The sequence below is a fragment of the Myotis lucifugus genome, unplaced genomic scaffold, assembly GCF_000147115.1.
Source record: "Myotis lucifugus unplaced genomic scaffold, Myoluc2.0 scaffold_148, whole genome shotgun sequence".
Classification (NCBI taxonomy): domain Eukaryota; kingdom Metazoa; phylum Chordata; class Mammalia; order Chiroptera; family Vespertilionidae; genus Myotis; species Myotis lucifugus.
Genome location: NW_005871196.1, coordinates 409375 through 418597, shown reverse-complemented (window position 1 = coordinate 418597; position 9223 = coordinate 409375). Strand labels below are relative to the sequence as shown.

The window sequence follows — 9223 nt, the reverse complement described above, 5'->3', positions numbered from 1 at the left end:
TTGTTAGTATATTTTTACTAACAAATATTTTTACTAACTATAAATTTTCCTCTAAACATAACTTTAGCTGCACTCCATGTTTTGGTATATTGTGTTTTTGTTTGCATTGTATCAAAATATTTTCTAATTTTTATAGAATTTTTTTACCCATTAGTTATTTGGAAGACTTATTTAGTTTCCACATTTTCAAATTTCCCAAATGTTTTCTGTTATTAATTTTGGTTTAACTATATTTTGATTGTAAACCAGATTTTGCATAATTTCAAACCTTTTAAATACAGTAGTCCTTACTTATCCATTCAGAAATATGTTTCAAGACTCGCCCCACACACACACACACACTGGATGCCTGAAACTATAGACAGTACCAAATCTTCTATATACTATGTTTTCCCCCCTTACGTATGCATACCTTTTAACTTAAAAGAAGCACTTTACAGCTTCTCTTTAGCATATCCACATTACCAGCATCACTACTTTTGCACTTTGTGATCATTATTAACTAAAATAAAGTTGATTTGAACACAAGAATTGTGTACCACAATTCTTATCACTAAGACAACTAGTAAGTGACTATCAGACAGGTAGCTTATATAACTTAGATAGTTAGATATGCTGAAAAAGGAATGATTCAAGTCCCAGGTATGAGCAGGGCAGCATGAGATTTTATCACATTATTCAGAAGACCACACAACTTAAAACTTATAAATTGTTTATTTCTTGAATTTTCCATTTAATATTTTCTGACAGTGGTTGACCTTGATAACAAATCATAGAAAGCAAACCACAGATCAGGGGAGAGTACTGCTTATTTGATGGAACAGAATGGGATCTATGCTGAAGAATGTTCTATGTACACTTGACAAGACTGTTTATTCTACCATTTTAGTGCAGTCACAGGAGGGCAAGTCATTAAATGAATAACAAAACAGTTGAGCTTGATGGAGAATATTCTTTTTCTAGTGCCCGTACTTTTGGAATTCCCACTCGGTGCTGTCCAGCGGACACACTTGCCGTGTTTTGAGCCAGCGAGAGATGCAGTGGAAGTGAAAAGCATGATTACAGACTCCCCATGCAACGGTGCACTCTTGAGAAGGGGCAGATGCCTGGTTCGCCTGACATTCTATGCAAAGATCCATAGCGTGGTTCCTGCAGATGGCACAGTTATCAACCTCAATGTCCCAGGACCAGAGGGCTACTGCTTTCCAGCTTTTCACTTCAAAGCGCTTCTTGCCCTTGCCGCTGTTGGTGCCGCTCGGGGTATCCACATCCTTCGCTGCCGCCATTCTGGAAACACTCGGTCTCAGGTTCCTGTTCAGGTGCCAGATGTTGGGGCCCAACCCCAGCAGGTCCAGGAGTCCCCTGTTTGGGCGGAGTCGGCGAAGAAGGAATGACACGGAGACAGTTTTCAGTTGATCAGCAGCCTAGTCAGGACCTCTAGCCAGGATCTCCAGCCAAGTTCTGGTTAGGATCTGATCAGAATCTGATGTTTATTGTGTTGTTACATCTGTATTTATACCAGTCAATTTTAATCCTGTCAATTTCTATTGCAAAGGTTAGGGCGTTTCTTATCTCCCTTCAGGGAGTAAAGACCTTCCAGGGAGTAAAGATTATGTAGCTGTTAATCTTGTTAAGAATGCCTAGTATAGCATGTGCCAGAGGGTAGGGGAGTCCGGGGGAAGGTCAATGGGGGGGGAAAAGGAGACATATGTACTACTATTTGTAATACTTTAAACATAAAATAAAATTTTAAAAAAAGAATGCCTAGTACAGTGATGGTGAACCTTTTGAGCTCGGCATGTCAGCATTTTGAAAAGCCCTAACTTTGGTGCCGTGTCACATATAGAAATTTTTTGATATTTGAAACCATAGTAAAACAAAGACTTATATTTTTGATATTTATTTTATATATTTAAATCCATTTAACAAAGAAAAATCAACCACAAAAATGAGTTCGCATTTCACCTCTGACACATGTGTCATAGGTTTGCCATCACTGGCCTAGTACATGATATGTCATTTTTTGCTGCTTTCATTATTTTCTCTTTTGATTTTTTTTTCATCAATTTGACTTATGATATGCTTATGTGTAGATCTCTTTGTGTTTCCTGAGCTTTTTGACTGTGTTGATGAATATTTTCCATCAGGTCTGATAAATGTTTGGTCATTATTTCATCATGTATTTTTTTCTGTCATTTATCTTTCTCTCATCCATTCAGGATTCCCATTATGTATAGACTAGAGGCCGAATGTAAGAAGATTTGTGCAAGAATAGGCCTTTCTTCCCCTGGTTGCTGGCACCGGCTTCCCTCCGGCACCCGGGACCCAGGCGTTCACTTTGGCTGCCGCCTCCTGCCTTCTCTCCAGGCGGGGGCCATCTTCCACCCGCTCTGGCCACTCTGTCACCACCTCCCATAGGCCGGCCCCTTGGCACTGCCTGGGGCCAGTGATGAAGGAAGCCAAGTGTCCTTCCCAAAGGAAACCAAGCATCCCGCCTGCTCTGGCCGGGTCTGTGGCTCTGGCTGGCACCACCATCTTTGTGGCTATGGGTGCTGCCATCTTTGTCATGGAGTGATGGTTAATTTGCATATTACCCTTTTATTAGTATAGATTTAGAGTTTTGCATAAATCTCTAAGACTCTGTTAATTGGTTCTTTTTTTGTAGGGTCCTCAGATTAGGTAAAATATACTGACCTTTTTGAGTTTCATGGCTTTCTTCTTCTGCCAGCTTAAGTCTGCTATTGTTTTTATTGTAATGTTTTTTCTGTTATTATATTTTTCAACTTCATGTTTCTATTAGTTCTTTCTCATAACGACTAACTCATTAATATTCTATAATTTAAGAGACATTATTGTCAGATTTTCCTTTAATTCTTAAGACATAGTTTCCTTTAGTTCTGTGAGTATATTTAAAACTAGAGGCCTGGTGCATGAAATTCATGTATGGGTAGGGTCCCTAGGCCTGGCCGGCAATCAGGGCCGATCTGTGGGGCAACTGGTAGGATGATCACGAGGCCCCTACTGGCACCCACCTTGGCTGGCCTGGGGCCTTCGGACTGGGGCCTGCGTTAAGCGTCTGCCCCCTGGTGGTCAGTGCGCATCATAGCGACTGGTCATTCCACTGGTCATTCCACTGTTTGGTCTATTTGCATATTAGGCTTTTATTATATAGGATGGCTGGCTTAAAGTCTTTGTCTGGTAAGTCCAACATTTAATGTCCTCGTGGAATTACTAGACAAAAACTTAATTTTTTGTTAAAAACTGGACTTTCAAAATAAGATATTATAACTATTATGGTATCAAATTTTCTCTGGCCACCCATCCACATTTTTTGTTGTTACTGCTCTTTTTCTTGTTACTGATTATTTGTTTAGTAACTTTCCTTGATTCTGTATTCCCCTGAGTGTGAGGCTTCTGAGTTCCCTGATAGCTTTATTTTAACTCTTATTTTTATTTTTAAATCTGACTTTGTGGGAGTCCCAACCGGTACAGTATAATTTAGTGGTCAGCAAATAGTTAGTCAGAAGGCTTCCTTAAATGATTTGCCTTTAAAATATCCATGCTTTGCCAAAGGGATCTCCATGAAAATGCAAGCCTTAAAACTTCAGGCAGTTTACAAGACAGTCCTAGCTTTGACTGCTTACTTGTTCTGGGCCTCAAGGTCAGGCACAGGTGAGTGAATAGTGCTTTCTGCTTTCCCAGGTCTTATCTGCATCTGCACATGTGCAGCCTTTCTGAAATATGTCTGAGCCCTTTGGAGTTTACTATGATTATCCAGTTCTCCAGGATTTCCCTTCTAAGTCCTCAGCCAGGTTCTTGCTTTCCCAATTGAAATCGCAACCTTAGACAACTGACATTTTGCCAACAGTTTGCTATTGTTTTAGTAATGTCCTCGGGCAGGCTTACCCCTGTACACACACACACACACACACACACACACACACACACACTCACACTCACTCACTGAGCTGAATACTGGTCAAATTAGATAATCAATACATTCTGAGAGGTTTTTTGCACAGTGTTTCATGTTTGGTAAAAGTATTGACTATGCCGTAGAAATGGTGCTTTAAAAAAAATCTCAAAAAGTAGTTAGATCTTTCTATTATCTGCATGCTGCCAACTTTTGGCCACCCCACTACTGAACTGGGGAGGGAGCGAAGAAGAAAATAGCTCCAACTTAAAATGTCACAGACCCCACTGCCTTACTGAGCTTCAATAGTTTCTCTTTGATAGAAAATTTTCAGCTTGTTCTATGGCTTTGATTATTGCTAGATTTCTCTTTTTTTAAGGGTAACCCTGGTTAACAAAATTATACAGGTTTCAGGTGCACAGTTCTGCAGAACATCAGCTGTACACTGTATTGTATGTTTACCAACCCAAGTCAAGTCTCCTTCCATCACCATTTATCCCCCTATACCGTCCTCCACCAACACCCCTCCCGCCACAGTCACCACACTCTACCAGGGGTCCTCAAACTACGGCCCACGGGCCACATGCAAATACAAATATTGTATTTGTTCCTGTTTTGTTTTTTTACTTCAAAATAAGATATGTGCAGTGTGCATAGGAATTTGTTCACAGTTTTTTTTTAAAACTATAGTCCGGCCCTCCAACGGTCTGAGGGACAGTGAACTGGCCCCCTGTTTAAAAAGTTTGAGGACCCCTGCTAGTCAGTGCCCTTGAGTTTTCTTTCTTCTTTCTTCCTTCTTTCTTTCTTTCTTTCTTTCTTTCTTTCTTTCTTTCTTTCTTTCTTTCTTTCTTTCTTTCTTTCTTTCTCCCTCCCTCCCTCTCTCCCTCCCTCCCTCCCTTCCTTCCTTCCTTCCTTCCTTCCTTCCTTTCTTTCTGTTTTTTTTTTTTTACTCAATCCCTCCACTTCACTCCCACCCAGCACCTCTCAACAGCTATTAGCTGCTCTCTATCCATGCTTGTATCTCCTTCAGTTTATTTCTTCAGTATCTTATAATTTTCTGAGTACAGGTCTTCTATATCCTTGGTTAAATTTCTTCCTAGGGATTTTATTCTTTTCGAAGCAATTGTGAATGGAATTGTTTTCTTAGTTTCCCTTTCTGATAGTTCATTTTTGGTGTACAAAAATGCAACTGATTTCTGGCTATTTATTTTGTACCCTGATGTTTTACTGAATTCATTTATCAGTTCTAGGAGTTTTTGGTGGAATCTTTATGGTTCTCTAGATACAGTATCATATTATCTACAAATAATGAAATTTTACTTCTTCCTTTCCAAATTGGATGCCTTTTTATTTTTTCTTCTTGTCTGATCTCTGTGGTGAGGATTTTCAGTACTATGTTGAGCAAGAATGGTGAAAGTAAACATTCCTGTCTTGTTCTCGATCTTAAGGGAAATGCTTTTAGTTTTCGCCCATGTTGAGGTATGTTTCCCCTATTCCCACTTTGCTAGAGTTTGTCATATATGACCTTTATTATGTTGAGGTATATTTCTTCTATTCCCACTTTGCTGAGAGTTTTTATCATAAATGGGTGCTGGATTTTGTCAAATACTTTTTCTGTATCTATTGATAAGATCATGTGGTTTTTTATCTTCATTTTGTTTATGTGGTGTATCACATTTATTGATTTGTGGATATTGTACCAACCTTGATTATTGCTAGATATCTACATTGATTTTGGTTTACTGACTTTAGTTGTTTTACCCATATTTGTGTTGCTATAGAGGTAAAGTGAGCTCACCAGGGTCTTTATTCTGCCATTCTAAAATTTTACTCTTTTTTTTTCTTCAAATGTTTGAAATGTCTGTCTTGTTATATTGGCTGACCAACTAAAGCAGATACTCCCTCTGGACTGTTTCTTTAATTCAAAGTGCAGGCCTGATACTTGCCATACCTTGTAAAGGGCCCTGTAGAAGAGGGTATAGAAATATCCAGAGATTTTTGCCAAGAATGTGTGTAAATACGTATCTATATATGTAGATAGATAAATAGGTAGGTATGCTTTCCTTTGTCCTAAAAAATGATTTAAAAGAATGACAATCTGTTTTTACCATGAGGGCTTCAGGTAACAAAATTGGCTGGAACTGATAGCAAACTTGGATCAAAATATTAAATGATTTTTTTAAAGACAGACAACTTATGAAGATAGTCATAAAGTAACTTTATTTTTGTCCCTTTTGTCCACTTTCCCTTTAATTGTATCAAATAATCTAGGAATTTTTTTCTGCCATTGGATGAAAATTCAGTTAACTTCTCTAGATACTTTATGGCAACAAAAATGCTTATTACCAGTTTGAGTCACAAACACTCTTTCATTTCAGTAATTAAAGTTACCTAGCCTAATTACCTACATTGATCAAAACTAAGAATATCCACCCTGGCCGGTTTTGCTAAGTGGTCAGAGCATTGGCCCGAGGACCTAAGGGTCCAGGTTGGATTCCCAGTCAAGGGCATGTACCTGGGTCACAGGCCCCATCCTGGCCAGAGTCAAGGTGTGTGCAGGAGACAATCAATCGATGTATCTCTTTCATGTCGATGTTTCCTCTCTCTCTCTCTCTCTCTCTTTCTCTCCCCTCTCTTCCTCCCTTCCACTCTCTCTAAAAAAATAAAAATCCATGGAAAAAATATCCTCAGGTGAGGATTATAAAAAAAGAAAGACTATCCCCCACCCTTCCCAAGCCACGTCTTACCTATCATAGGGCCTCAGCCTTTAGTAAAGGGATTGCAGATCATTTTCCTCTTTCTCACTTTACCCCTCACATATCAGCTGCTAATTCTGGTCCCCTTCTCTGAGGTTGGGGAAAGGAAGAGAAAAGAAGCAAAGTGAACAACAAAAACCTGTTACTTGTCTAGTGCCATCATAAGCTGCTTTCGGCCAGCAGATACGTAAATCAGTCTTTCTCCTGTGAGGCTTCCACTTTTGTTTGGGCTTTTGTGACACCCTTACTCAATGCTTATAATTAATCACCATCTCTTCTTAGGATCATTTGCTAAAGACCCCAGCTTTGAAAGAAAATCCCCTAAAAGGCCACTTGCTCTCCCATAACTGCACCATCTTAAGTGCCCTCATTTGCATAAATTTACAAGCCAGCTACTATGGATAATCATCTTATATTACTACCTTTCACTACTATTTAGCTATTCAGGTATTATTCCTTGACCCTAGAATCAGATCCTAAGTTTTTACACTAAAAAATGATGGAACATTCTGTCCATAACCTTGAATCTTCTTAACTATTATCAACATCTGAGTAAATATAAAATGTTAGTTGCTATAATAATAACTAATAATACCTAATTTTACTAAGCACTTACTAGATATTGCCCATGCATACATTTAGTTGCTTCATATATATTGATAATTTTACATACATTATCATATGTACTAACCTTTTGGGGAAGGTCAAGCAAACCATCGAATAGATAATATCTCTACGTTCTATATGAAGATAAGTCCCAGAGAGATTGGGCAACTTATTTAAGGACAGATAGCTAGTGGGTGGCAGAACCCTGATTTGAGCTCAGAGTCCAGTTTCAAAATCCACACACCTACACTCTTTGATAGTTGGTCTCCCTAATATCCTAGTGACCCTGACATGAATTTTTCATGTGGTCTTGAACAAATCACCTCATCTTTTTCATCTTCAATTTCTTATCTATAAAAGGAGGCGGGATTAGGATCACCAAGGCCCACACCCTGGCTCTATCAGTCTGTGCTTCAGTGAAGAGACCTCCAATAGCATCCTCTCTACAAAGCTCTGTCCATTCAAACTATCACATGCTAACTGTCTTGGAGATGATAATAACATTGTCTCCTCTTCACACTCATCACTTCATCTTTACAGCATTTCTAGCCAATAACTGAATATCTAGAAGTAGAGTCTCAAACACAGATGCAAAGCTAACAGAAAACAAACAGAAACCCTGCATTCTGACTCTTAAAACTTCAACATTTTAGTGTTTCCTTGACCTTGAGATAATTGAATTCAGCACATGAACTTATCTGGCCTCACAAATATAACAGCAGGACCAGAATAAATAAAAAGAAAAAAAGTTGTAGGACACCATTATCTGCTAACTCTTAAAAAGAAAATTCTTCCCTATCACTTTCTGCAGGGCACATTTTCTTCATAGTTAGTTATATGCACTCTGTCCTTCCCCCATTCCTCATCCTGTTTTCTCCTCCTTGGTTTTCCACTTTCTCCTTTCTTAGTAAGTAAGCTCATTAAAGCATGCGTCCTATTGTGTTAGTCTAAACTTGACAGGGAAACTCTTGTTTGTGAGCTGTCTGAAAAGGATCAGTGGAGGCCCCGCCAATCTTATATAACAAAGAGCTAATATGCTAATTAGACCAAACAGCAGAACGACCATCTGGACGAAGTTCCGGCCAAAGCGGGGCTGCAAGGGCCAGCCGAGGCTGCAAGGGCTGGCTGAGGCTGTGAGGGGCTGCGAGGGCCGAGCCCCTGGCACAAATTTCATGCATAGGGCCTCTAGGAAATAATAACATTCCAGCATGTGCCAGTTCTATTCGTATGTGAGGGATCCAGAATACAGGTGTCACATACAAATTCCTCAAGTGTGGCAATGCAGGCTTATTTATCTTGAAAACCTAATTTAATCTCATCAAATTATCACCTGACAATAGGTTATAAATCAACTCTGGAGAAGCGGGGGAGCAGCTTGGATCAGATGCCATCTTCAAAGCCAGCATTTAGCCCAGACATGACACGCAGCATGCAATCAGCTCTCTAGCTCACTGTCATTAGAAGATCCATTAAGGGCATTTGTGCATTTGGTCAGTATCTTGCGCCCATCTCAACAGTGTCTGGCATGGATATCCACAACAAGTTGATATGCAACAAGGCCAATAAACACAGCTGGTGGACATTTAGGAATAAAAAGTAAAATGGTATGTGTCCATGTGGGACAAAGAGCTTTACTTGGCCCCAGAGTTCCAGACCATATCTTGATCAGCTATTCCTGTGTATTATTATTAGCATTGAAGGTCAGAAGCCTTCAGTCTATGGTGAGAAAATAGTACTGGGTGTGCATGATATGATAAGCAATGTAAGTTTTACTTGGTAGTCAATTCTCAGTGATTCATTTCTAACAGAGGATGCTGTACTTATCCAAAAGTTAGTTCAACTTGGCTTTGAATTCTGTCATTTAGAAAATAGATTTACCTAAGATCTGCATGATTACACATGAGATAATGACCTCCCTGCATCCAAAACCAAAACCCAGGATCGACCT

The 9223-nt window shown here is 39.3% G+C and overlaps 1 pseudogene across 1 annotated transcript; it reads right to left on the bottom strand.

Moving 5' to 3' along the window:
• Window positions 1-899: 899 nt before the first annotated feature.
• On the bottom strand, window positions 900-1298 carry LOC102428499 (annotated as a pseudogene). Its single transcript, XR_001349483.1, has one exon. The product of XR_001349483.1 is annotated as an E3 ubiquitin-protein ligase RBX1 pseudogene (transcript).
• Between the last annotated feature and the right edge of the window lie 7925 nt (window positions 1299-9223).